The sequence below is a fragment of the Rana temporaria genome, chromosome 12, assembly GCF_905171775.1.
Source record: "Rana temporaria chromosome 12, aRanTem1.1, whole genome shotgun sequence".
Taxonomy (NCBI): Eukaryota; Metazoa; Chordata; class Amphibia; order Anura; family Ranidae; genus Rana; species Rana temporaria.
The window spans coordinates 42,087,039-42,114,070 of NC_053500.1; positions in this window are offsets into that span (position 1 = coordinate 42,087,039).

Genomic DNA, 27,032 nt, shown 5'->3' on the forward strand with positions numbered 1-27,032 from the left:
ATTGTGGCACCAACTAGCACTTTATGCATGTGATCTTCTATGGGCAATTAGTAAAATGAGTAAAATGTGGAAATATGGATAAGCAGAGAAACAAACTAATTAATGGTTCACATGCTGTACTATAATTGAGCACAGAGTTACACTAATTTGAGTTAGTGGTGTAATTATATTATTTCTTATGTGGTTTACTACAGACATAGTCTAGCATGTGTATACATGTGTAAAAAACGCAAAGGTATATTTTTTAGCTTGGCACTTTTTTTCTGTTACTTTTATGCTGTATTACATGCTGTTCTTACTCACTCAGTCACTATGAGATTTTGTTTTCTGTAGTCTGCAAAAAACGTGGTTTATCCTGCTGCTCTCTATTTTCACCATCTATCCATGTTCCCAATTCAGCTAGAAATTTTGCAACTGTGGTGACAACTCTGCACATGCTCAGTTTTCAGTGTGTTTCTATGCTGAGCATTTCCTCCCTATAACATCTTTGCAGTCCATGTGACTATAGAGTCACACATGTGGGCAAATACACAGTGGTAAATGACAGCCCACTCCCTCCCTCCTCCTTTATGCCCACTGACTAGGTAAACACAATGGGAGTGGGATATTACATGTGGATTAATGGTGGCTTCACCTCTCTCGTATTCTAAGACACAAGCTGGATGGGCGTGACACAGTCTGTGACTAGCAGAAATCCATCCACACCATGTTATTGACAACAATAATAAAGATTTAATTTAAAATATATGTAGCACCCTCTAGTGTGCTAGAAGTGTAAATAGTTTTTTTTTACACAGAGTAGGTAAATTGTCAGGCTTGGCTAGTAGCCAAGCCTGTGTTGTTTTATCTGGGTCAGGGGAGTGATTTAGGAAGGGTTGGTATGACTCACAGGCAGCATCTCTAAACCCCCCCCCCCCTCCCCAAACTTCTAGAACCTAGTAGATGGTTCTGGAAGAATGGGAGTGGAGGGGAGGAGGAGCTGCCTGGTGTATTCGTGAGGACCATGACCAATCCCCAACAGATGGGTTGGCAGGGGAAAGTCCCCATCAATTACTCAGAGTCAGCCCAGCTGGGGCAGTGGACTTCGTTTGGAAGATGGAGATGGAGTGTTAGGCTGTCGTGGCCCTTGAAGTGTCCTCTAGTCTGAGGGGGGGTGACCTTGGGCCTGGGCTCGGGTGCAGAAGGGACCTTTTTCATGACACACAGAGGTGTCCTGACCAGGAGCAAGGTTGAGGACAGCAGGAAAACACTGCCGGGCAAATCTCCAGGAAGGAAGACAGCCAGGAGGGCTGATGAGTGTTGCAGTGAGAGGACTGGGTGGAAGTAGTTTGGGGTGGATGCAGAGGTAGTCTGGGAGGACTGTCTTGGCTTGGCCAGGGGGGCTGGTAAAGGGGACAGCTGCATTCAAGTGGACTGGCAGTGCCTGAAGAGATGGTACTGGGATCAGTAGCCACAGGAGTAAGACAGCTGAGCACTGGCGCTTCTTTTTTGCTACACTACCAAAGGGGCCAGCGGCCCCTACCTGTAAAGGTCAGCTTCTATGGTCTGATTGCGCTCTTTTTAGACCATCCTTACAGTGCCAGCTGGTCCTGGGAGTTGTTGTTCTACAAGCAAAATTGTGCTGGAGGTAGGAGAGGTGTGTAGCGCTTCCCCCACAGGAGCCACTTAATATGTTTAGTTCCATACTCTGCCTCTCAACCCTAAGAACAGTCTCAGCCCCTCTGGCACACCTGGCAATAGTTTAAGTGCAAGGACCAATGAGAAACACACGTTATGGGAAACACACGTTATTATAAAACACAGAAATTGTCCTTACTGCAATATTTATGTGGAAAAGATTAACAAACCGTAACAATATATATTGAAATAACGCAATTAGAGAGCAATAACTGAGATTAAGAGCAATATAGCTCAATACTATATTCAGGCTGCTTTCAGGGGGTTCAAAACCTGAGAATAACCCCAAGACCAGAGGCAAACCCTTCAATAACAATAAATCACAATATGGCAATCTGTACCAGATTGGTTGCCTTTACTCAGGTCGGCTCTATGAGTCCAGGTAGGAGGAGAGCAGAGGAATGACCCTCTTTATGTCAGACCTCTCTCTTCTGTCCCCTGACACCACAGGCCCAACTTCAAACACTGTATTCAAACCAATATTTAACTTCCCAGAAAAACTGTCCCACATCCCCACTGCATATACAGAGCCCTTAATATGTGTTTGTGGGCCCATATGGCACTAGTAGCTTCAGTCCTTTTGAAGAAAGATGAGGCTTTGTATCTTCAGCTAGCACTTGTTAGTGCACCTAAACTCCTGAAAAGCAGGGCCAAACAATACAACTGGCTTGGATTATCAAGTAGAAGGATCTTCCCCAGCAAGGTGAAAAGACAATGGTGTCTGTATACAATGCCTCTGTGATTGAATGGCCTTATCCTTTATCCCTGTGGCACTACAAGTTTCAGCAAGATGACTAATAGCAATGATGTCTGTATACAGTGTCCATTTAACTCTGTCTGGGTGCAGTGTCCTTGTTTCCTGCAAATGAGCAAAAGCCCTCTCAACCAACTCAAGGCCCAAACAAATTTCCTGGAACCGGCAGGCTCTTCTAGTGACTCGACTAGTCACTTCACACTGGAACGCTTGACACCGTTGGTGAAGGTGCATCTGGATGTGCACCTGGGACCCCCCTCTCTCAGGCTGGAGGCCCCAACTGGCTGTGGATGCCTGAAATCATGCAGCACCTCTCCCCTAGGTCTAATCTCTTTGTCTCCCTCGTGGAAATCGAAATGGAGTCTCTGATCCTCCCTTCCCAGATCATCCTGGACTTTTTTAGTGCCTGTACCCATAAAAGCTTATGGGCCCATTTGGTATGGGGACTACATGTCCCAGAATCCATTGCAGCTGCTCCTGCAGCTTGTCACAGTCCCTCAAATAGGCTTGTGTACTCCTATACTCGGCTTCTCCTCTTGCCAATAGGAACACAGGGGAGGGATCAGAGAGCGGGTGGATGTCTGTGCGGACACCACTCACATTACCAAGGTCAGTGTCAGCGAGAAGAAAAGGGAGGGGGGAATATCCCTCCTACAGCTGACAGGCGCGCTCTCCCTGTCTAGAGAGCCTGTGTACATCGCGGCAGCCAGCTTGGCGAGGTCGCGGGAATTGCGGGGCATCCGCTACAGTTGGATATACACTGGCTGTATACAGTTTGTGTCCCTGAAGAGTTCTGAGTTTGATCAAGTGGGCATCCCATAATACGCTCAACCCTATCCAAGTTCAATTCCCCTTTTATACAGTAGTTCTCCACTCCTGTCCTCAGGACCCACTAACAGACCAGATTTTAAGTATTATCTTGGGGATATGCAGACTAGAATACTGCAATCACTGAGCAGCAAATGATATCACCTGTGATGTATTTCACTTATCTTGCAAACCTGGCCTGTTAGTGGGTCCCGAGGACAGGAATTGAGAACAACTGCCCTAATAAAAACACAAAAACAAAGCTGCAAGGACTGTTTCTTGTCTCCAGTGTGTGGTGAAAAATTCTGTGTGCCTGGCTGTGCAGGGTGGGAGATACCAACATTCACCTGCGGCTCCTGCCGGGGTCAAATGGCTGTATATCAATTAGGAAAAGGGACCTAGATTTTATTTTTATTTTTTTTATTAAAATAATTACAGTGCTATCATCCATATACAGAAATAGAAGAATGTAAATTAAACAGTGTGGCCCAGATTCTCGTATATCGGCGCATCCTTATGCGGGTGTAGCGCATCCAAGATGCGCTACGCCGTCCTAACTTAGAGAGGTAAGCTCCGTATTCCCGAAGCACCGGCGTTCAAATTTGCGCCGGCGTAGTGCAAATTCGTGGGCGTATGTGGGCGTAAGTGAAAGTAGGAAGGAAGTGGGCGTGATACATTTAAATGAACCGTGACCTTATGCAAATGATGGTCTGAACGGACGGCGCATGCACCGTCACGTGACCGGGTGTCCCCCGCCCCTATGCGCATGCGCACAACGCGATTGGCGAGTTGCTCCAACCAAGTGCATAAATACGCCCAGACATGCGCCCATCGTGTGCAAAAGTACACCTGTTAGTTTACTGTTGGTGGTGAGCTTACTTTTGCAGTGCTTTGCCATGTCTGCTGAGCGTACAAGGAGCAGGAAAAAGAATTTCTCTCCTGATGAGAGGGCCATAATTCTCGCAGGCATGGAGAGGCACTATGACCACCTCCATGGGTCCAGGAGTAAAACTACAAGCAAGGGGCGAAGGGATGAGATCCTGCAGAGGATAACGGATCAAGTGAATGCTGTGGGCAATGAGGCGAGGAGGCCCCGTCATATAGGCAAAAAAATAAATGATCTCAGGAGGAGGGTCAAGGACAAGATGGCCCTCATGGCGAGGCATGCCAGGGGCACTGGTGGGGGACCTGCCTCAAGGATCCGTCTGACACCAGATGAGGAGGTAGTTGCCCGGTGCCTTACCAGGGTGCAAGTTGAGGGAATGCCGGGCTATGATTCTGTTCATCCGCCCTTGAGGACAGGTAAGTGTTTATTTCAACTATCTGGTGTGTAGCATGTGTGTGGGGGGGGGGGGAATATGTGTGTGGGTCCACCAACATGTGAATGTTTTGTGTCATCCACAGGTGTCCAGGATGAAGCTGGCCCGTCTCGTGCCCCTGCCCGTCCCACACCATCCCCTGATGCTGATGTCCCTGCCCGTCCCACACCATCCCCTGATGCTGATGTCCCTGCCCGTCCCACACCATCTTCATCTGATGAAGATGCCCCTGACCCCCAGGGAAGGCAAGCGGCATTGGTGGAGGAGAGTGGTGGCCACGCCTCCATTGAGGAGGTTCTGCAGGATGCGGAGCATTTGGGGGAGGAGGTGTCACTGTCCCTTTTCATGGAGGATTTGGGAAGCTTGGCTGGTCCATCCCGGACCTCAAGCCCACGATCCTCCATATCCTCGGACTCCATCTCCAACCCAGCCACTCCCTCTGTCTCCATCCCCAACCCACCCCCTCCATCTAATCCCTCCCCCTATGCCAGGCCTGAAGCCTCTCGTGGACCAAGGAGGTCAACGCTGAGAACCAGGGGGGTACCCGAGTTCCTGCCTGTGACCCTGACCACTGCGCAGGAAAACCAGACCCGCCTTATGGGTGCGATGGGCCAGGACTTCACTCGAGTGGCTGACAGCCTTGGAGAGAGGGGACATGTCACCGATGTGATTCAGGACATTGCAGGCAACACCACTGCAATTATCACCTGTTTGCGGGATCTCGAATCCACCACAGCAAGCCTGGTGAAAGAGGTGCAGACCCTAAATGAGTCCGTCCAGGGGCACACAGCTGCCATTGTTGGTGTTCAAACCGAGACCAATAACCTCCTGAGGAGGATAGCGGTGGCATTAGAGGGCAGGCCTCCTGCCCCGGTGGATGCTCCTCTGCCTGATGCAACCCCCCCCCTCAACCAGGCAGTTGAGGAGCCGGGGCCGGGGCCGTGGCCGAAGGCAGGCCAATTAGTTATTTTTTCTTTATGATTATTGCTCGGGTAAAGAGTTATTTTCTTTATTTTTCTAAGTATTGCTCTGGTAAAGAGTATTTTAATTTATTGTTGACAAATGCACACGGTGAGGCGTGCAGAATAGTGTGACTGGTGTGAGAATGGGGGGGGGGGGTTGACACTCCTGCCAGCAAAGGGGTGTCACCCTCTGCCGTGTGAAAGGTGTATGAATGTACAGTAACATAATTGGAGCCTTGGCGCGGCGTTACTGCTCCCTAAAACCATGTGGTTTGATTGGGTCTAATCCAATTCGATGTGCATGTGGGGGTGTGTGCTAGGGACCACAGTGGTGTGCACGCGTGCATTCACATTGTGCCATTTTTAATGTGTGTGTTTAACGTTCAAAGAGACGTTCAACGAGGCATCTCCTGATTGCTGATCCCTCAGCAGACGGGGTACCCTCAGGCAGGGGGGGATTGTCGGGTTGGGGGCTCAGGTCATCACGTAGTTCAATCTCCAGGCCCTTTCTCACTGCGAAGTTGTGCAGAATGCAACATTCCCCGATGATCTGGCACACAAAGTCTGGGGAATACAACAGGGTCCCCCCAGACTTATCCAGGCATCTGAAACGGGACTTCAGTTGGCCAAAGGTTCGTTCCACCACTGCACGGGTACTTATGTGTGCAGCATTGTAGTTTTCCTCTCCTGGGGTTTGGGGGTTCCGGAATGGGGTCATTAGATGAGGTCCAAGTGCATATGCCGAGTCACCTGGAAGGGAAAAGACAGGAGGATGTTAGTCATGCATATGTCCCTCGTAATGTCTGCGTCATGGGGGGGACAGTCATACCTGACACCCATGTCACTCACCAACCAGCTAGCTGTCCCCATACACGTTCTGGTCAAACTCCATTGGGATGTCGCTTTGGCGGTAGATGAAGCTGTCATGACAGGATCCGGGGTGTTTGGCACGGACGTGCCATATGAGGCCATGGGCATCCACGATCACCTGGACATTGATAGAATGCCAGAGCTTCCTATTGCGGAATAGGTTCTCTGTGTCATGGGGGGGCTGTAGTGCCACATGGGTGCAATCAATGGCCCCGATGGTGCGTGGGAATCCTGCAATTCTGACAAAATCTGCCCTTGCCTTATTCCGCTGGACCTCCTGGGTGGGTCTGACGATTTGGTTGGACATGTGTCTCAGGATTGCGGGGACAACTTGGTGCACACATCTGCTCATGCTGGTTTGTGACATCCCAGCCACACCTCCACTTGTGCGCTGAAAAGATCCAGTGGCCAGGAAATGGAGTGTTGCCAGGACCTTGATCAGTGGCTGCACTGCATGTGAGCGGTGTGTTGGGCTGGTGAGGTCATCCTGCAGGATTGTGGTTATTTCCTAGATGGCTTGAGTGTTAAATCTGAAGAGGCGATACACCTCTGCTTCCCCGATGGCCAAGACGTCTAATGGCGTTCGGTAAAAACGCTGCCGTGCCCTCCTTCTTCTCCTTCTCATTCTAAGCGCCTGGGCGCACACTAGTTGTGCTATGACCATGCCTGCCCCTGGCATGTTGTCATACAGAAGTCTTGTCCTGCAAGTGTGGTTGCTCAGCTCGTCCGTAAGGGTGCTGCTAAAGCTGCTCTCCAGCTGACCTGCACACGTCTGGTGCAAAGTTGCCCCTGCTTTTATGAGGGGCAAGTTTACACCGGACGAACAGCTTACGCGCACCGCTCGTAGCCTGCGTCGGGCGGTCGTACGTTCGGGAATCTCCGTATATCCCTCATTTGCATATTTGATTATGAAATCAATGGGAGCGCTGGGCGTTCTCGGCGTAAATGTGCGCCTGCGCTACGCCGGCGTACAAACGTTGCGCCGATCGGAACAAGACTAATTTCTGGCGGACCTGGTTCTGTGGGTACGGCGCACCGATACGACGGCGCATCTGTACAGTTACGCCGCGCATATCAAGGTGCCCCGGCGTAACGCCTTTGAGAATCTGGGCCTGTGTGTTTAGTATCACTTTAAAGCATACCAATAATGGAGTCATCCAGCAGGTCAACGGTAAAAAATGTAAATAAACGAATTTGTAATAAAGAGTTAGTTCACGTACATGGAATGAGTCGCTTTTCAGGGCCCTTAATCCAACCCTCCTGATAAAGGGTCTCATCTCTGAGTTTAATTTTAATTGGCAAATGGCAAGTAGATATGTTTCAGTACTACAAACTACAACACACAAGTAAATGGTATGTCTCCTAAGTCATGTGTTAAAGGGTCACTAAAGGAAAAACATTTTTTAGCTAAATAGCTTCTTTTACCTTACTGCAGTCATGGTTTCATGTCCTCATTGTTCGTTTTTGCTCTCAAGTTGCTGTAATCCTTCTCTGTTCTGAACACTTCCTGGTTGTCTGTTTCCTGATGAAAAAAGTAATGGGAGCTTTCTCTCTGTGGTCACTAATCAAGGAAGGGTGATTACTGTGTGTCTAAAACCCCTCAACACCAATCAGTTTCGTTTTACAAACCATCACTGCCCTGTATTGGCATCACATAAGCAGTAAACAGCATGTAAAAACGAAACTGAAACTGTAGGTACATTATATGATTGATTTTTATCTATTTTTTATCATTTTTAAAAGGAATCAGTTAACTATTATGTCTCTATACCCTGTAAACAGTCATTTCAGCAAAAAAAAAAAAAAAAATATTTTACAACTCCTTTAAGGAGCATTGCTGTACATGCATGTTGGCGTGCAACCATACTATCCATTTCATATGATTCTTCAATGAGCTTCTACTCAGGACTGAGTAGAAACCCTTGGACAAACCACCCCCACCATTAGGCTAACTAAAAACACCCAGGCGGCGGCTGGAGAGGACAGCACAGTGTGCAGCCGCACCATCTGGGTGGAGAAAAGAGCATGTCAGGCTTGGGCAGCAGGCAGGAGTTGGACACAGAGGAGAACTGAAACTACAATGGCACGGACCGCCCCCCCCCCCCCCCCCATCACTGCGCGGCTGCCTGCTGTTCTCTCTGAACACAGAGACAGCCGCTCCGATCTTTGGGTGTTCCGCTCTCCTCCTCTGACAGGAGGAGGGAGGGGGATGGAAATCCATAAGAAACACGGCAGTTGCGGTGACCGGAGGAGAGAGCCGCCTACGGACAAGGAGAGGAGGAGGGAGGGGAGCACGCTGGCAGCCCGGCGCCGCGCTCCTCACAGGCAGCGGAGCGGGCTGGCGGGCAGGCGTATGCCGCTCCCCTAAAATTGCCGCCTGGTACCCATGGTACCACTCGGTCCCATCATAGGGCCGGCCCTGCTTTAAACAGACCTCTGATGTTCCACATTTGAGACAGAGAAAAGTAATGAGGACATTCATAAGTCCCTTTCTCTGCAGCCTCAGTTGCACTGGACAGTGAATGAATTGGAAGCGCTCTGTGGCTTCCAGTTCATTCACAAACAGAAGCATAGTAAACACAGTTTACTATACTTCAGTAATGAATGGACACCGTGAGTGATCGGTACCAATTGCTCACTGTGTTCGTTCAGGAATGGAAGGGGCTGGTTCAATATAACATATTTAATGTCTCCCTGCTCTCCATCCTGAAACAATCCCTCTGTATGCCCTCAGCAGCTGCTAGCGGGAGGCAGAGGAGGGAAGCTTACAGCGTTGCAGGGGAGAGAGGCCTGAAAGCAGGAGGAAGGGGGAACAGGTATTAAAACCAATCCCCCTGCATCACAGCTGGTAGGAGGAGGGGAAGGTGTCAGTGCTGCAGGGGGATCTACAAGAGTCACAAGTGTCAGCAATAAGGCAGTACAGCCGGCCATCCTGTTCAGCAGGTGCCCGGTGCCCCCCTTTTAAACTGATGGGGCCTGGGCCCAGTACAGGAGGCTGATTGTACTGCCTTATCAGCGGCCCTTTTTCTACCCACTGAGTACCACATAAGACCCTTTTTTCTCAATTATAATGAAGCACAGGTGTCTACTGTTGTATGCATTCCAGTGTGTTAAGAGTCATGTGCATTTTATTGCATGGCTGTGCATAAGGAGTCTATTGGAAATAAGAAGGTGCACCCCCAAAATGCATGGATCATGTGCGTTGAGCAGTGCATGCCAACACATAGTACAATGCATGTTCATAAAAGCGATAAAATGTGCACATGTATGTGACAGGGGCCTTAATGTATATTTAAAACAAAAAAAAAAATTGGGCATATAGAATGGGTATTTTTTCACAAGAACAGGTGTCCCATTGGAAGATTTTTTCTTTATTCCTGTTCTGATGACGGCTTTTAGATTTAGATTTTCTCTAACACCTCTAACAATGATCACCCAGACAAATAGAGAAGGTGAACATCTCCAGTCCGGATACAAACAAGAATGAAAACCTGCCTGGGGCACCAACACTCTCCTACTTTCCAAGGCAATACAGTATACTTTCAAGCCACAATTTTAAGTAGCTATCCAGACATTTTTTTTTTTACATTTTGGGAAAATGATTAGGACATCTGTCCAGTTTTTATTGCTATCAGGGACCTGACTGGGGTGATGTCTCAACACTTCCTCTCTCAATGATAAAACATAAAAAAAGAAAAGACTCCTAACGGGGTCCGGAGGAGTGATGTTCTAAGCCTTGCAGAGTCTATTAATAAAAGGGAGCTCTTGAGACACTGAGTCCTTCTTCCAACCCCAGTGATGACCCAACCTTGAACTGAACCAGACACGCACCAAAACACCAATAAAAATGCAAAGGGATTAATTATGGACAGGACAAACCCTTCAACACTTAAACTGCATTATAAGATAAATGGGAGAGGGTCACATGCTTTGCCATACTAAGAAGAACTAGATAATTCACAAGGCTGCAGTTGGCAACCAGGTCAGCAGGCTGTGAAGTCAAGTGAACATGTTACTTTGCCCTGAATAGACAAAGTGACGTATTTCCAGGAATAAACATAAATGAAAACATAAATTAATTAATTAATAAAGTGTGATGTCTGAAAAGCCCAGTAGTTTAGAGTAATCCAGCATATTTCTGACCAAAACCGAACCCTGCATTAGAGCCGGTTCACACAGGGGCAACACGACTTTGTGCGCAACTTTGCGAAGCAACCTCAGCACCACTTGAGGGTGAACCACAGTGCCTTCAGGACAGAGGACTTTTCAAATGGCCAATCAAAGAGTAATCAGCTCTGTGGGAGGGAGGGGTTAGTCGAGAAAACAATTTTTACTTCCTGGAAAGTTGCTTCAGTTAAGACAGGGGATCCGACTTGGAGGCTACTTCCATTGAAATTAATGGGTACAAGTCGCCTAGAAGTCGGATTGAAGTAGTACAGGAACCTTTTCTGAAGTCGGAGTGACTTCAGTTGTGTACATTAAGACTCGCATTCACTTCAATGTAATTTGACATGTTGCGCGATTTGGGGCGACTTCAAGTCGGATCCCAAGTTGCCCCTGTGTGAACCGGCTCTTAGGGTCTGCCACAACAAGTTTAAAAATGTTATAATGATTACCAATATAGAAAACACCATGTGATGTACACCATTTTCTTTTATTACCACCAGGGCGTTTTTGGTTTCACAAGTATATGTTCAGGGTCTCCTCCTTTCTGAGTCAACACTTGTCTCTGCCCCCTACCCACCTTCGAGCTCTGTCCCTTGGTTCCACCCCATACCCACCTTTGAGCTCTGCCCCTTGATTCCGCCCCCTACCCACCTTTGAACTCTGTCTCTTGGTTCCACCCCCTACCCACCTTCCAGTATTGCCCGTGTAGCACTACCCCCGAAGGAGCTGCTGGTTTGTTTTGGGCCTACGCTCTGACTATCAACCCCTAAAATTGGCTCAAACCCTCCCTTGTCCAACTGGTATAGTGGGAACCGTGAACCCCAATAACGTATTGGAGGACACAATATCTTGTCACACCACAGTAAATTTTGTAAATTAAATAATTACCTTGCCCAGAAATTGGTCCACAGGATGACAGATATGCCTCGTTTCAACTGAGCGGATCGGTTCGGTACGGTTCGGTCCGGTACGTTATCTTGGGTGTTTCCATTATGGAAGCGTGCCATAAAAGCGAACCATACCGGACCATTCTGGGTCCTGCTTCAGATGTGGGGCCATAGAAATGGAACAGTTCCATTAGGGCGGACCTACAAATACATCTCACTGATTGGTGGACGCACTAGGCATTTTTTCTAAATCCTGTATGGTCCCGACGTTCCGATTTGCAGTGGAAACACTCACGAGAATAGACCGGTCCATTCTAAACCGTTCCAAACATACTGACCCGAAACGGTTCCGTTCAGTGGAAACAAGGCAATAGACTGGACACAAATTTCAGCTTAACCAATGTAACTCTTTACTTGATAAGATAAAGAAAAAGGAACAAAGGTAAAACGGTAAATAACTTTTTGCAGAGCCCTGCAAGAGTCAGAAACAGTCATAACAAATAAATACATGTTGAATTATAATGACTATGCAGACCTGTGTAAGCACACAGCAAGGGGATTCCCTCAATAAGGCATCCGCACTGAAGCACCTCCTTGCCCAGCCACTCACCAGTAACAATACTACACAGTGTAATGGAACCAATTACTCAATTAAAAATTATGAAGATAGACATATAGGCCCGGATTCAGGTAGATCGTCGCATTTTTTGGCGGGTGTAGCGCATCTCATATGCGCTACGCTGACGTAAAGCAGAGAGGCAAGCACCCAATTCACAATGCAAATGCTCTCAACGTTGCGCCGACGTAACGTAAATTAGTCGGCGTAAGCCCGCCTAATTCAAAGTAGGTGGAAGGTGGGCGTGATCCATTTAAATGAATCGTGACCCCATGCAAATGATGGTCCGAACGAACGGCGCATGCTCAGAATCACGTTGAATATACTCCCTAAGATACGACGGCTCAATGCCTACGACGTGAACGTAACCTACGCCCAGCCCCATTCACGTACTACTACGTAAACGACGTAAGATACGACGGCTGTTCCCTGGTCCATACCTTAACATGACTTACACCTGCTTTATGTGGCTTAACTTTATGCCGGACATATGACTTACGTAAACCACGTATATTAATGCGCCGGGGCCAAGTACGTTCGTGAATCGGCGTATCTTACTCATTTGCATATTTGCAATGAGGCGGCCAGCGTAAATATACGCCCAAGTTACGCCAGCGTAGGAAACTTACGTCGGTCGGAGGAAGCCTATTTTCAGGCGTATCTAGTTCTATGGGCACGGCGCATAGATACGACGGCGCACATTTACACTTACGCGGCATATCTGTAGATACGTTGGCGTAAGTGCTACGAGAATCGGGGCCCAACAGTCTGCAATAACTAAATAGGTAGTCTTTAGATAACACTCCTAACTAATGTGGTTTGGGTGATCAGACCAAACCCTAGTTCAAATTATCCCAAAAGTCTGTGTACTGATGCGTTGGCATGCAGTGGCGTGCAAGGGGTAATTTTGTAATCCAATAGGGAAACAAATAAAACGGGTGGAAGAGACCCGAATGGTCAGATCGCAATGGCTAATGTGGACGATCCACCTTCCAACAACACAGTCAATAGGTCTTGGGCAGGTGCCCGTCTCACCCAACCACTTCAGGTCTTGTCCTTCCGAAACACTCCACCCACGATCCCCGGTCACAATCTTTTAGGATGACAGTCTCCGGTTCTCAAACAGGTCACTACTGCACTGGAACACCGTCCGATCACTCCGTCAGAAGTTCTGTCTCTCTCTCTCTCTCTCAATGGCACTCCGCCCGGGCGTATGTAGGCCTCAACTTCGGCCTAGACTTCTGTGGAGACACCACACACAGGTGTCCTCCTGGGTTGAAGAGGCGGTCCGGAGAGAGCGCGCCAAGAACGCCCCCTTCCTTAAATTACCTCCCCCAGCAGGCTACGCAGGGAGCAAAGCATTCCGGGGGTTGTACAGCTGCACTCTGGGTGTTGTAGTTTATAAATAACCCAGGGCAATGTAGTCTCGTTTCTCCCTGTACTCAATTTCCCAACATTCTCTGCGGTACAAGGACAAGAAGTAAACCGCAAGTGGCTATATCACAACTCGGCTACAGGAGGGAGCTGAGATCCTTCTTGATCAGCAGATGGTAGTCTCTCATATCACATAAAGGATGATATCCTGCTACACCCCTTTAAGAGATTACAGAACCAAGTATCACCTTGTGGTGATTTTTATGGGCTTTGTTAATTATAACAAGAAAAGCAATACAATACATCCTCTCCATGACACTCTGGGAATTCCGATACAACAATAGTTTACCCAGCAACAATAGAACACCTGCAGCAAAATATCCCCCAACAACAACAGATTACCACCAGGAACAATAGAGTAGATCTCCCAGTAGCTAGCATCAGTAGATCCTCAAGCAGCCAGCAACAATAGAACCCTCTGTCAACAGTAGATCCCTAGATCCCTACCAGCAAGAATTTACCCCAAAGCCACAATAGATCCTCCAGCAACAATTGGCACTCCCACCAGCAACGACAAACTTCCCCAGCAACAATAGACCCCCACAACAATGGATCCCCTAGAGACAATAGATCTCTCAGCAGCCAGCATCAGTAGACCCTCCAGCGCCCCATTCAGTACTGGAGGTGCCAGAACTGCATTCCCGCTGAAAAAAAAACCTGATTACCACTCATTAAAATCATAAAAAATTACTGCGTTGATAAAATGTTATCACTTGTTTTTTTTGTGTTTTTTTAAGAGGGGGGGGGGTGCTTTTTGACAAAAAGACCCATTTACTTAAACCCCTTTGCGCATAAGGGTAAAACAAATCTAGGCACAATTTTATTTTATTTTTTTTTAATTTTTTATTTATACTTAGCAGGAAACTGGTCCACATGAACCACAACACAAACATTACAGTAATTGCATCTTCAATATAAAGGACAAGGGTTACATATATACGTACTTAGGAGGACGGTATATCGGGGGCATTATCTGGTACCAAAAGAGATGTAGGCCACGCCGTATAGATTCCAAACCCCCGTTTCATCCCCGTGTCCTCAGGAGTATGTGCCTCACTCGCCCTCTTTCAAGGGGTCAAGTCTGGTAAGGAGTAGTCCGTATGTAAGGAACAGTGGGCTCAGTTCCCCCTTTTTCCGTTTTCTAAGCGTTAGTCAGTAGAGAAAGGAGTGTTAAATAGAGAGTAAGTGCCGCCATATTGGCGACTAAAGAGGAATTGAGAGAGGTTGTGTGGGAGGGGGGTAGTGGGATAAAGGAGAAGTAAGGTAAGGGTGGGGTGGGGGGAGTAAGGGGGAAAGGGGGGGGGAGAGTCGCGAGCACGGAGTCCACCAGTCCCGGGAGTCATCGGGTCTCAGTGGTCCCATCCAGGAGTTCCGCCTGTCCGTTAGTCTCCCGGTCAAGTGAGCAGCGTTCACTTTCCGTCACCAGCCCGGCATCCACTCTAAGGGCTTGGCCTTCCTCCGAGTATCTAAAAGAGTTCCACAGCCTCCACGTCTGGGTGTATCGTTCGGTCCTGTCTTGTTTCGTCAGTATCAGATCCTCCATTGTATTAATGTCGTCCACTTTCCGCAGCCACATGGCCACTGTCGGTGGGTTTGGAGACCGCCAGCATAGCGGTATACATGCTTTTGCCGCGTCTAGGAGGTGTCTGACAACTGATTTCTTGTATATTCGCGTTGGAGTTTCGTTTACGTGGAGGAGAAAGTACGCTGGGTCATTTGGGACTGTACGGTCCGAGAACATTTGCGTTATCCGCCGAATTTCCCCCCAGTACGTCTGCAATCGTGGACAAGACCAGAAAACATGGAGCATTGTGCCCTCACCTGTCTGACACCTCCAGCAGAGGTCTGGTAATGATGGGAACAGTCTATGTAGCAGGTCCGGTGTTCTGTACCATCTCGTCAGTATCTTAAAATTTGTTTCCTGTATCTTTGCACAGATCGATGATTTGTGTGTAAATCTAAGTATGTGACTGACCTGAGTGGGCGTAAATTGGCAGTCTAGATCCCTCTCCCATTTACCTAGGCTCGGAATCCGGTGGTCTGCCGGCGGTGTGATCAAAATTTCGTGCATCAGTGACAGGGCATGTGGGAGCGGTTCCGATTCTCCGCACACCTCCTCCAAGGTCGTGAGGGTGTGTCCAGGCCCATGGGGCGGGGCCAGCGTGCGCAGAAAATGGTTTAGCTGTCCCGCTCTCAGAAAATCCAGCCGGTATGGGCCCGACGGATCCATGAGTTCTGCCGTCGTTCTCCATCGGCCAGCGTCGCTAAAGTGTGAGGCCTGGTAAAGACCCGAGTCTCGGAGAGCGCGAAATTTGCCATCTGTAAGGCCCGGCGTGAAAGATGGGTTACCCAAGATCGGGCGTAGGGGCGAGGTAGCCGATGCCAGGTGATACCGCGTAAATAGCCTCGCACAGACCGCAATGGTGTTGCTAATCAACGGATGATTGTCTACGTCTCTTGATTTTATAGTTTGGCACCAAGGGGCGGACCTTAACAGTACGCCACACTGCGCCTGTTCCAAATGTGGCCACAGCTTGGTCTGTGTGTGACGGCACCAGTCCACTAGTCGGTTCAGCTGCGCCGCGTAGTAGTACATCCGCACGCTAGGCGCCGCGAGACCACCGTTATTTTTGGGTAGGTAGAGTATCGATCTGCTGAGCCTAGGATGTTTGCCCGCCCACATAAATGTCCCGAACATCGATTGGACTTTCTCAAAGTAAGCCGCCGGTATACGTATGGGGAGCGCCTGTAGTAGGTATGTGAATTTCGGTAGCACTGTCATTTTGAGGATACTGCATCTCCCGAACCACGAGTGCAGCCCCGCAGACCACTGATCTAGCTGCTTCTGAACCGTTTGAAGCAGCGGGGGGAAGTTAAGTTTAAATATAGCGCTGATGTGAATGAAACAAGTTGTGAGTGAACAATACAGTTATGAAAAATAATCTGTGACTGAATAAATAATTTAGAAGTTGATAGTTCATAAAAATATCCAAAAGTGAATGTACTGATCCTTCACCAATCAAGAATAAAGTGTGAGTGACAAAAATAACAAATATAAATCAGTGAAAAAAAGTCCAATGGTAAAAAAGGCAAATTTCTTTTTTCTTAATTCTTAATCTTCCACCAAATATAACACCCGAGTGATGGTATTCCAATCTGCTTACCAGATTAACTGACCGTGATTGCGGTCAGATAAAGCCCAGAGATCTTTTAGAGTCCTCTCAAGTGGACTAAATGACAACTGGTTATACAGATCATCTACTGCTCCAAAGCTCCAGATGGAATAGGGATACGCTCATATATTCAAAAAGAAGAAGAAACGAGAAAAAGCTCCATGGTGAAGTACTGTATGTAAGGTTGGTTTATTGAGGGAATGGTAACACTTACAATTCAGATGATATAGACAGGCTTGTCACAAATCCCAGCGCGTGCAACGCGAACTGACAATCGAATCCTAGGTAGCTGTGTTCAATGTGTATAGCTCTCTCCGTACAAGCGATGACAAGGTACGCTTTAGGCCACTCCTACGCACGTTTCGTCGTAAGACGTCGTCGGGGATGGACCAATAGCGCGCCGGCCAACGCTAGAGCACTATATAGTGTCCGGCCGCCATTTTGGTTGTGGGCGAACGCTAAGGGCAAGCGGAAATAGCTGTATACACACTAGAAAGGAACTGATGGAGAATCGAATCAAGATGCAGATGACTGCCATCTTGTGGAAAGATAGGAGAAGAGTCTTACCACACACTGAATCACAGCATATAGGAAACGAATGGGACATAGTGTGCAAAATGGACTGGACAAATAAAAGTCCATTAATAAAAAAAAAAAAAGCATAAAAGACCTGAATATCTTAATGTAACAATATAAAATCTATAATAATATCTTTAATTGAATAAAATCAATTGAATTAATTAATTAAAACATTATTATATATGTCTCAATTATTATAATATATAAAAATATTGAAAAATATTATAAAAATATTATAAAAATGTTTTAAAAATACGGTAAAAAATGGAGAGGCTATGTATTACTGAGGAAACAATTTATATCCCACTCTACATTCAACCCAAAGGGGACAAAACTTTTCATATTAAAAATCCATTGAGTTTCACACTTGGATATAGACCGTACTTTATTTGTTCCTCTCCAGGGAGCATTAAGTTTTTCGATAGGAAGAAATAGAGATCCTGCAATCTGTTTATTGTGATATTTGGCATAATGTTTAGACAGATTGTGTTTAGAAAATCCTCGCCCTACATTTCCAACATGTTCTTCCAATCTGACATGTAATGCCCGTTTTGTACGTCCTATATATTGTTTAGAACAAGGGCATTGTATAAGATAGACTACATGATCACTAGTACAAGTGATAAATGAGTCTATACTATATGTCCTTTTGGTCTGAGTGGACTGAAAAGACAAGAGCTTACGTCCGCGGAAAGAATTTATTTTGCAAATATTGCACTTTCTGCAAGGGTAGAAGCCTTTCATGTCTTGGAAAAACCCTATTGTGTTTGGTGGGTCAATTACATTCGGGGCAACTTTTAAACGCAATGGGGGTGCTCCTCTAAAGATGACAACTGGTTGATCCGGAATAACTGCCCCCAAAATGCGATCATTTTTTAAAATCTTCCAATGTTTCTTTAAGATTTTTTTAACAGAAAAGTGCTGATTGGAGTAACCGGTGATCATGGCATAACTAAATTTTGGGTCTATATTTTTTCTCAAAGCATTTTTGGTGCTTTTTTTCACTGATTTATATTTGTTATTTTTGTCACTCACACTTTATTCTTGATTGGTGAAGGATCAGTACATTCACTTTTGGATATTTTTATGAACTATCAACTTCTAAATTATTTATTCAGTCACAGATTATTTTTCATAACTGTATTGTTCACTCACAACTTGTTTCATTCACATCAGCGCTGTACCTTCTTTTTGGTTGTAATTTTTTTGCTTTGGGTATTTAGAGCAATAGGTACCAGCTGCTTTTGTCACTTATTATTTTCACAATTTTTCATCACGTATTAGCGCAGTGTTTTCCTTTGGTTTTTTCCTTAGGATTTTTTTGATTAAGTTTAAATATATCCGAAACTTTCGGTGGAATACGGGTCCCGAGATATGTCAGGGCCGTATCCGTCCATTTTAAATGGAAATTTTGTTTAAGGTTCTGCAGTCGTGTCCGGGGGATCCTCACTCCCATCGCTTCGGATTTGGACATGTTTATTTTCAGGTGTGATATCTCGCCGTACGTGTCGAATTCTCTCATGAGGGTCGGTAGTGGAGTCGCTGGGTTTGTCAGGGTGAACATCATGTCGTCCGCATAGGCCGATACTTTATGTTGGCGGCCTCCTATGGCTATCCCCGTAATGTCCGGGTTCAATCTGATCCGTCTCAAAAACGGCTCAAGCGTCAAGGCAAAGAGCAAGGGCGAGAGCGGGCATCCCTGCCTGGTCCCATTTGAAATCGGGAAAGGGTCCGACGTCACACCATTCGCCCTCACTCTGGCCGACGGATCCGTGTACGCCGCTGTTATCCAGCTCATCATTTGCCGTCCCAGTCCTATATGCCTGAGAGTCGCGAACATAAATCGCCAGTTCACTCGGTCAAACGCCTTCTCGGCGTCTGTCCCTACAAAAACTGCGGGCGTTTTCGTGGTGTTGGTGGCGTGCAGTAAGTTTAAGACTTTGGTCGTGTTATCTCTGGCCTCTCTGGTCAGCACAAAGCCCACTTGGTCTGGGTGTATCAGGTCTGGGAGGTGTTTCTGAATTCGCGTGGCGATAATTTTGGTGAATAGTTTTATGTCCGAATTTAATAGCGATATAGGGCGGTAGCTACCGCATTGTCCCGGGTCCTTCCCCTCCTTATGTATCACTGCTATCTGCGCTTGCAGGGTGGAGGAGTGGAAATTCCCTCCTGCACCCAGTGTATTAAACAGGTGTAGCAGTCGGTCTCCCAGGGAAGGGAGCAGGGTCCCATAATAAGGAGTCGTGAGTCCGTCCGGGCCTGGGGCCTTTCCCGGCTTGATGGTCTTCAGGGCTGCCTGGAGCTCTAGCATGGTGATTGGCTCGTCTAGTAGGTCAACCACTTCCGGATTAAGCGTCGGCATTTGGGAGTCGGAAACGTAAGTCAAGGAACGGTCTGTACTCAGGTCTGGGGAGTTAGAGGGGAGATTATACAAGTCTCGGTAGAACTCTTTAAATTCGTTGGAAATTTGTTTAGGGACTGACACTTTGCCACCTGCTTTCGTTGTAATGTGCGGGATGTACGACGCTGCTGTCTGTGTGTGTAGCGCTCTGGCTAACATTTTCCCGCACTTGTTTCCCGACTCATAGACTGTCCGTTTACAGATTTGCATCGCCGCCTTAGCCTTATGACGTAACAGGTCTGTAATCTGTCCTCGGGTGGTGTTTAAGTCAGAGGTTACCTGCGTTGTCTGTTGTTGTTTGTGTTGGGTCTCAAGGGATTGCAGCCGCAAAAGCAGCGCATCTAGTTGTTCCGTTCTCTGCTTTTTCAACCTTGACCCGTGTTTGATTAGTATTCCCCGTACTACTGCCTTGTGGGCCTCCCACACCACCCCTGGGTCGCTGTCCGTGGTGGAGTTTGTGTTGAAATAGTGGCCCAGCTCTCTCACTACCTCTGTCATAGTGTCCTTGTCCTGCAGCAGACTCTCGTTAAGTCTCCACGGCTGTCTTCGGTCAGTCAGGTTGTCTGTTAGGTCATACATCAACAGTATTGGTGCGTGGTCTGACCAGGTCACCGAACCTATCAGGGCCTTTTTAACCGCCGCTAGGTGCCGGTGAGGTATCAGGAACATGTCAATTCTCGAATAGGACTGGTGTGGTGTCGAGAAGAAGGTGTAGTCCCTCTCGCCCGGGTGCAATAGGCGCCAAGCATCCACCAGTTGGTGTCCATGCAGCGTCGCGTGAACTCGTTTCCGAAGGTCACCCGAGATAGTGGATCGTCCAGTGGAGGTGTCCTCCTGAGGTATCAGGGGGATGTTTAAGTCTCCCCCTACTATCAGTTGGCCCTCCGTAAAGTGCTTCAGTTGTGTCAGCTGTCTCGCAAGAAATCTGTCCTGTCGGTCATTAGGGGCATAGAGATTTGCAATGGTCACCTGCGTCTGTCCCATGCGTCCCTTCAGGAACAGCGAGCGGCCTTCCTGGTCTCTCACGGGACCCTGGCCGAGATGAGGACGGACACCCCCCTGGACTTTGCCTCCGTGTATTGGGAGTGGTATACCGTGGGGTAGAATCTGTTCTTTAACACCGGGAGGTTGTTGTCTCTAAAATGTGTCTCCTGGAGTAGGACCACATCCGCCCGCATCCGGCGCATGTCATGTAGGAGCATCCTCCTTTTTTCCGGGATATTTAGTCCCTTGGCATTCAACGACACCACTGTTAGCGTGTCCATCCTCGCGACTCGGGTTATGGGAGTGATAGGAGGGTAGGGATGGGAAGGGGGGGGGTTGGGTGCTTTACAGGTAAGCTGAGTCAAAGAATAGGGGGGGTAGGCAGAGAAGAGTCTGCAAAGAAAAAGAATAGTGTAAGATAGAGGTTTGAGTTAGGAGGCCTGCACAAGAGTGTGCGGCAAGAAAAAGAGAATCTAAAGTAGCCTAAACGGCTATAACACTCGCCAGCCGTTGGCTGGAGCTCGAGTGTGGGCCTAAGTGGGTAGGTAGGTAGACAGGCACAGTGGAGCAAGCCCCCGAACTCCGTCTCCCTCCCCCCGGCCAACAGTCGGTAACAATGCAAGGCAAAACAATCTTATTCAACATAGCAGTCAGCAGAAACATTACGAGAAGGGTCTATCTAGGCATAACTACTTTTATCTTGGAATAAACTTATCATGCATTTAACCATGTAACAGTAGCATTATCTCCTTATATCTGGAGGCATCAGCCTCCCTCCGTAGTTAGGTCAGCATCCAGGGCCACATTAATCATAAAGCCGTCTCATCGCCCATCCACCCCCTATTTACCTTGGTGTGTATATCCCATCCCCCCGAGCCCCCCACCACCCGGCCAACTAATAGTGCTAAACATCACGTCTCTGTTTCCTGTTTTAGGTTGCTTCGTCTCGGTGCTGTCCCCCAGCAAGTCACCAAACTGGTTCCCCAGGTGCCGCCTAGGAGTCTCTCAGCTTCCGGGGTTCGGCGGGAGTTCAGACCACATCCGGGGCTACCGGGGAGCTCCCCGGCGGTGTGGGGTGTACCGTAGCGCCAACCTTCCCCAGCTCCTGACACAACGTCCTGTATTCCTGGCTAATTAGGGGCAGCATAGGTATCCATCCCCCACCTCCACCCCTCTCGGGACGTCCCGGTCAAGATCTGCACATCGCGGCACGGCAATTCCTCCAGAATGGACAAGCTTCCAGCAGAGTGTACAGGCCAGAGCAGGCCTCCTGAGAGTGTATGCTAGGGTTTTGGAAGTTTCCTTGCCCCGAATCCCGTATCAGTGGCTCTGCTCCGTAGGGGGGGTCTGGACCATGTGGTTTAACCCAATTTCCATCTCCCTTCCCATATTCCTGGGGACGGGAAGGTGTTGCCGGGCCATAACAGGGGGGTGGGTCTGCACTTGTAATCTCCCCTGGTCTTACTCCTGATACTCGTGGCGTGGTCCTGAGTAGGGGGGGCCCACAAGGAGCAGGGACGGGATCGCCAATCTAACTGTGGAGGATCATCTCCAAGCTTTGGCATAGTGTCATAACGTCAGGGGGGGTTGAGCACAGTTCAGGTGATCAACTGCGGCCCAGGGCCTACTCACGGTTCAACCTTGTAGTCCTCCTCCAGAAGGGGCTCTCCGTCTCCCCCTACCCTGTCGTTGCTGGCGTGGTGGGTACGGTGCTCCAGCATTGGAGGGGCCCGATCTTCCGATCTGTCTAGGCAGAATTTGGAGCCAGTCTGGTACTGGTACACGATCCGTTCCCAGAAATTGGAAGAGGCCGGGTAGGTCCGCCGGTGTCTGCAGGGTGTAGGCTCGGCCTTCTTTACGGAAGGTCACTGATAGGGGATACCCCCACCTGTAAGTGTATCCGTGCTCCTTGGCCAACTCCAGCACGGGCTTTAGCATTGCCCTGCGTCGTAGCGTCGCTCTGGACAGGTCTGGTAATATTTTAACCTGGGCTCCTTCCACCTCGATTGCGCCGTGTTCCCAGGCCAGACGAAGGATGCGTTCCTTCTGTGCGTACCGCAGCAGTCTACATACCACATCACGGGGCCTATCCTGGTCCGGGTTCCTCGGGCCTAGTGCCCTGTGCGCCCGGTCTATCTCCACTTCTTCCGCCGGCTCTCCCAAGATCTCCCGGGAACAGGCCCTGTAGTCTTCCATCTAGTGCCTCCGCTCCCACCGCCTCCGGTATTCCACGGATTCTCACAATGTTGCGGCGGCTCCTGTCCTCCACATCCTCCAGGTGGAGCTGCAGTGCGATCGCCGTATCCCGGTGCTGGTCCCTCGCCTGTTCCAGGCCCGACACCCTCCGCTCCAGCTCCGCCAGCGATGTTTCGCCCGTCGACACTCTGTCTGTTAGGGTGGAGACCTCCGCTCGGACCTCCTGGAAGTCCCGTCGGTGTGTCTCCTCCAGGCGCAGGATTAGGGCCTCTATGTCCGACCGCGTAGGTAAGGCCTGTAGTAGGGCACGTATGTCCTGTTCAGGAGGCTGGCCTCCCGGAGAGTAGGCTTGTAGGGATGCCATGTAGTGTTCGGAGGCTTCCGTGGGCGTCGGCGGCTCGGTGGGTTGCTCCGGGTCCTCAGGCTGGAAGGTCCAGAGCTCCGGTTCCAAGTTCTCCGGCGAATTAGCCTGTGCGCCTCGTGGTGCTGCCACTCCCGCCCCGGTTGATTTCTGCGGTCTAGGCTGGAAGAAAGTATGTAGATCTCCCGCTGCTGCTCCAGAACGGGTCACGCGTGTAGTGGGTTTAGGTCCACTTTTCTTTTGTGATTGCATGCCGAGTTTTTAGGGCGGTTTGGCCGGTAAAAGAGGGTTTCAGGCCGGGAGCTCTGCTAACTCACATCCTCACTCAGCCATGTCCAGGCCACGCTAGGCACAATTTTGAAACTTTGACATGTGTTAGTAAAACTGTACATATCATAATTTCAGGAAAAATCTGTTTTTCTTTTGGTGGTAAATGTTAAAGCAAAACTGGCCCAAAATAGTAAAAACTAAATATATATATTTTTTTAATTTACACCCTGTTCCAAATTATTATGCCAATGTTATTTTTCTCATTTACCTAAATAATTGATGTAGACAACAGTCAGCATAATTCTCATGTCATCAACTATTAAAGCGGAGGTTCACCCAAAATTCTGACTTTTGCTGCTTTTAACCACTACCCATTGATAAAACATAATCTGTTTTTTTTTTTTTTGTTTTTTTATCGCGTTCTTTACCTTATTAATCCTGCATTTTCTGGGCTGTCACTCACTTTTCCCCGCGGGAGTGCGCGTGTATCTCATTTCCCCCGACCAGCGCTATGTCTCCTGGGAGTGAGTCATTAGAATCCCAGAAGACGCGCTGTGCTGTAATCCCGCGATATCTCGTGGGTCATGTGACTCGGCAAGCGGGTCATGTGACTCGGCAAGCGGGTCATGTGACGTGGGCGCCGACGAATTCTCCTTTTTTTTCACCGTATCCCGGAAGGACAAGCTGCTGGGCTTCACAGTGCCGTAAAGATGGAAACGTCTATCTTTAGATTTTAAAACATCTCCTTTTCGGGACAAGTGCAATGCTGCCGGCAGAAAAACTGGGAGACACGGGTGCATTTTTGAAGCAGGTAAGAGCGGGAGATGCATTGCAAAAAAAAAAAAAAAAACCTGCGGAACCCCCGCTTTAAGTACAATTCAAATTTTATTGAACAAACCTCCTAATGATAACAGCTTGTTTTTTCCAAATGTTGTATACTTACAATGCACTGTTCCAAATTATTACGCACAGTAAAACATTTTATAGGTTGTAAAGAACTGGAAATTGTAATTTGTTTGCAGCATATTTACTGAAATTAAAAGCTATTTTAATCAAACTTTGAATAACGTTTTAACTTTTAAAACATTTTAACAGGTCACGTTACATTTTAACATAGGACCCCTTATTTGATAGCAGCTTCACAAGTCTTGCATCCATTGAACTTGTGAGTTTTTGGACAGTTTCTGCTTGAATTTGTTTGCAAGATGTCAGAATAGCCTCAGAGAGCTGCTGTTTGAATGTAAACTGCCTCTCACCCTCATAGATCTTTTGCTTGAGTATGCTCCAAGGTTCTTAATAGGATTAAGGTCAGGGGAGGGTGGAGGCCACACCATGACTTTTTCTTCTTTTATCCCCATAGCAGCCATTGATGCAGAGGTATTCTTTGCAGCATGAGATGGTGCATTGTCATGCATGAAGATGATTTTCCTACGGAAAGCAAAGTTCTTCCTTCTGTACCAGGGAAGGAAGTGGTCAGTCAGGAACTCCACATACTTTGCAGAGGTCATCTTTACACCTTCGGGCAGTGGTCATCAACCCTGTCATCAGGGCCCACTAACAGGCCAGGTTTTATCTATTACCTTGGGGAGATGCAGACTAGAATACTGCAATCACTGAGCAGCAAATGATATTACCTCTGATGTATTTAAGTTATCCTGCAAACCTGGCCTGTTAGTGGGCCCTGAGGACAGGAGTTGATGACCACTGCCTTCGGGGACCCTAAAGGGGCCGACCAGCTCTCTTCCCATGATTCCGGCCCAAAACATGACTCCACCACCGCCTTGCTGACATTGCAGACTTGTTGGAACAGGGTGGCCGTCCACTAACCATCCACTACTCATCCACCTGGACCATCCAGGGTTGCACGGCACTCATCAGTAAACAGGACTGTTTGGAAATTAGTCTTCATGTATTTTTCTGCCCAATGCAGCTGTTTCTGCTAGTGAGCATTGGTTAGTGGTGGCCGAATGGAAGGTTTATGCACAGTTGCAAGACTCTGGAGGACTCTACACCTTGATGTCCGTGAGACTCCAGAGGCACCAGCAGCTGCAAATATCTGTTTGCTGCCATGTAATGGTGTTTTAGCAGCTGCTCTCTTGATCCGATGCATGGATCTGGCAAAAATCTTCCTCAATGTGCCTTTATCTGCACGAAACCCGCCTGTGCTCTGAATCAGCGACTGATTTTTTTAATAGTGCGATGATCACGCTTACGTTTTCGTGAAATATCTAATATTTTCATACCTCGTCCAAGGCATTGAACTATTTCACTCTTTTCGGCAGCAGAGAGATCCTTTTTCTTCCCCATATTGCTTGAAAATGGTGCTCTGTTAAATAATGTGGAACACCCTCCTTTATTAGGCCCCTTTCACACTGAGGAGTCTTTCAGGCGTTACAGCGCTAAAAATAGCGCTGCTATACCGCCTGAAAAACTCCTGCCCAGCCTTCTCAATGTGAAAGCCTGAGGGCTTTCACACTGAGGCGATGCACTAGCAGGAGAGAAAAAAATCTCCTGCAAGCAGCATCTTTGGAGCGGTGAGAGGAGCGGTATGTATACCGCTCCTTCACCGCTCCTTCCCATTTAAAACAATGGGAAAGGGGCCTTAGTAGTTTTTCCTTTAATTGGGCTCACTTGGCAATCTAATTATCACAGGTGTCTGAGAATGTTTTCAGTGATCAAAAGAGCCCTGAGACACAATGCCATCCATGAGTTAAACTGAAAAACAAAATAGACGCCTCACGGTGTAGTTTGTGGATTGGAGTCCTGGTGCCGGTTCCTCTTCTCCCCCCCCCCCCCGATGCCTATTGGTTCATGAGTACACTGCATACAGAGTGCAGAGTGCATTACATGCAGAGTTCAGGAGTGACCTGCGTCAAGAGTGCAAAGTTTAGGAATGTGTTGTGTACAGAGTGCATGGTTCGGAAGTGTGCTACATACAGAGTGCAGGATCCAGAAGTGAGTTTCATACCTCATGCAAGGTTCAGGAGTGCACTGCACACAGAATGCAGGGTTCAGGAGAGCACTGTGTAGAGAGTGCACCAAGTACAAAGTGCAGGATTCAGAAGGTCACTACATACAGAGTTCAGGTTTCCACTATGTACAGAGTACAGGGTTCAGAAGTTCGCTACATACCGAGCATTGGGTTCAGGAAAGTGTTGCATACAGAGTGCAAGATTCAGAAGTTCGCTGCATACAGAGTGCAGGGTTATGGATTGCGCTCTGTACAGAATGCTGGGTTCAGGAGTACACTGCATACAGAGTGCAGGGCTCAGAAGAGCACTGTGTAGAGAGTGTACAGAGTGCAGCATTCAGACTGTCACTACATACAGAGTACAGAGTTCAGGAGTGCACTATGTACAGAGTACAGGGTTCAGAAGTTCACTACACACAGAGTTTTGGGTTCAGGAAAGTGCTGCATACAGAGGGCAGGATTCAGTAGTACGCTGCGTACAGAGTGCAGGGTTCAGGGGTGCTCTCCATTCAGCGTGCAGGGTTCAGCAGTGCACAACGGACACAGTCCAGAGTTCAGGAATGCACTACATACAGACTATTCAAGTAAGAATGATGTTTGCTCC